Source organism: Styela clava, unplaced genomic scaffold, assembly GCF_964204865.1.
Source record: "Styela clava unplaced genomic scaffold, kaStyClav1.hap1.2 HAP1_SCAFFOLD_139, whole genome shotgun sequence".
Taxonomy (NCBI): Eukaryota; Metazoa; Chordata; class Ascidiacea; order Stolidobranchia; family Styelidae; genus Styela; species Styela clava.
In genome coordinates, this window is record NW_027556605.1 from 20,001 (window position 1) to 22,500 (window position 2,500).

The 2,500-nt window shown below is 54.3% G+C and overlaps 2 non-coding genes across 2 annotated transcripts in view; both read right to left on the reverse strand.

Annotated features, from left to right (window-relative positions):
- The window catches only part of LOC144419140 (5.8S ribosomal RNA), a 154-nt gene extending 6 nt beyond the window's left edge, over nt 1-148 (reverse strand). Inside the window, exon 1 of the ribosomal RNA XR_013473872.1 lies at nt 1-148. This exon is cut by the window's left edge and continues 6 nt beyond it. This is a non-coding gene — a ribosomal RNA (5.8S ribosomal RNA).
- A 298-nt stretch (nt 149-446) lies between these two features.
- LOC144419135 (small subunit ribosomal RNA) lies at nt 447-2,256 on the reverse strand. Its single transcript, XR_013473867.1, has one exon. It is a non-coding gene; the product is annotated as a small subunit ribosomal RNA (ribosomal RNA).
- Nucleotides 2,257-2,500: the final 244 nt, after the last annotated feature.

Consider the following 2,500-nt stretch of genomic DNA (forward strand, 5'->3'; position numbering starts at 1 on the left):
TGAGGCAGACGCGGTCCCGGGATTGACCCGAGACCGCAATTCGCGTTCAGAAGGTCGACGTTCAATGTGTTCTGCAATTCACATTACTTCTCGCACTTGGCTGCGTCCTTCATCGACTCGCGAGCCGAGTGATCCACCGTTAAGAGTCGTCCTCGACGTTTCGCCCGGCGCCGAAGCGCGCGGACGTCACACTGTGGGATCGACCACAAAACCACCACCGACAACAACTGCACAAAAACACCAACAAACGGCGCCGAGCGACCGCCGGGCTGGGCCGGCGGCACATCGAGCGCGGTGCCCAGAAGCCACCATCGCACTCGGCTGCCTTGCTATGCCAACGTGTTACGCGTGTCGCACGGGGCGGAACCCCGATTGACGGCCGCCCTCTCGGCGGCACCCAAAGACAATTCAGTGCGCGGTCGGCCGGGGCCTACCACCACCTTCGGTAATGATCCTTCCGCAGGTTCACCTACGGAAACCTTGTTACGACTTTTACTTCCTCTAAATGATCAAGTTTGATCGTCTTCTCGACACGCCGACGCGGCCGTTGCCAGCCGCGACGGGGCCGATCCAAGGATCTCACTAAACCATTCAATCGGTAGTAGCGACGGGCGGTGTGTACAAAGGGCAGGGACGTAATCAACGCAAGTTGATGACTTGCGCTTACTGGGAATTCCTCGTTCAAGGGAAACAATTGCAAGTCCCTATCCCAATCACGAATGAGGTTCAACGGGTTACCCGGACCTTTCGGCCTAGGTTAGACACTCGCTGCTTCACTCAGTGTAGCGCGCGTGCGGCCCCGGACATCTAAGGGCATCACAGACCTGTTATTGCTCAATCTCGTGTGGCTAAACGCCACTAGTCCCTCTAAGAAGTTAGACGCCGACCGAGAAGGTCGCGTAACTATTTAGCATGCCAGAGTCTCGTTCGTTATCGGAATTAACCAGACAAATCGCTCCACCAACTAAGAACGGCCATGCACCACCACCCACAGAATCAAGAAAGAGCTCTCAATCTGTCAATCCTACCTGTGTCCGGGCCGGGTGAGTTTCCCCGTGTTGAGTCAAATTAAGCCGCAGGCTCCACTCCTGGTGGTGCCCTTCCGTCAATTCCTTTAAGTTTCAGCTTTGCAACCATACTTCCCCCGGAACCCAAAGACTTTGGTTTCCCGGAAGCTGCCGGAAAGGTCGTCATGGTAACGCCTCCCGATCGCTAGTTGGCATCGTTTATAGTCAGAACTAGGACGGTATCTGATCGTCTTCGAACCTCTGACTTTCGCTCTTGATTAAAGAAAACATTCTTGGCGAATGCTTTCGCAGTAGTTCGTCTTCCGCCGATCCAAGAATTTCACCTCTAACGGCAGAGTACGGACGCCCCCGTCTGTCCCTCTTAATCATTACCTCGTGCTCCGAAAACCAACAAAATAGAACCGAGGTCCTATTCCATTATTCCATGCAACACTATGCAGGCGAACAGCCTGCTTTGAACACTCTAATTTTTTCAAAGTAAACTTATCGGCCACCGCCGACACTCAGTCAAGAGCACCGACGGAGAACCGAAGGTGAGGCGAACGCAACCAGTGACACGCCTTGCGACGGACCGGCGGCGCTCGCCCAAAATCCAACTACGAGCTTTTCAACCGCAACAACTTTAGCATACACTGTTGGAGCTGGAATTACCGCGGCTGCTGGCACCAGACTTGCCCTCCAATGGATACTCGTTAAGAGTTTTAGGATGTACTCATTCCAATTACAGGGCCTCGTTAGAGTCCTGTATTGTTATTTTTCGTCACTACCTCCCCGTGTCGGGAATGGGTAATTTGCGCGCCTGCTGCCTTCCTTGGATGTGGTAGCCGTTTCTCAGGCTCCCTCTCCGGAATCGAACCCTGATTCCCCGTTACCCGTTATCACAAAGGTAGGCACGTAGCGTACCTTCGACAGTTGATAGGGCAGACACTTGAATGATACGTCGTCGGTGCAGAGACCGTACGATCCGCGTGGTTATCCAGAGTCATCAAACGTCACAGGACGAACCCGGTCGGTTTTGATCTGATAAAAGCGCGCCTCCCGAAGTCGGCGCTTAATGCATGTATTAGCTCTAGAATTACCACAGTTATCCACTTCGCTTACGAGACCAAATAAACCAAGACTGATTTAATGAGCCATTCGCAGTTTCGCTTTACGAGAACTCGTACTTGCACCTGCATGGCTTAATCTTTGAGACAAGCATATCACTACTGGCAGGATCAACCAGATAGCTGCGACAGCTGCGCTCGGCCCTTGCTGGGCCGCCCGGCGCGTGCTCGTCGCATTCGTTTAAGACCGAGGCGATCGCCTGCGGCCGTACTCAGCTTCGACAGTCGCTGGCCGCGACGTCCACGCCCTCGCCGGCAGTGCCAGGCGGAGCGATTTGCGTTTTTTCTTTGCTCGCCCTCTCTCGGGCTCGATCCATTCAGTTTCGCACAAACAAGAGCTCTGCCGGCCGCCTGCAGCGGTGCCTA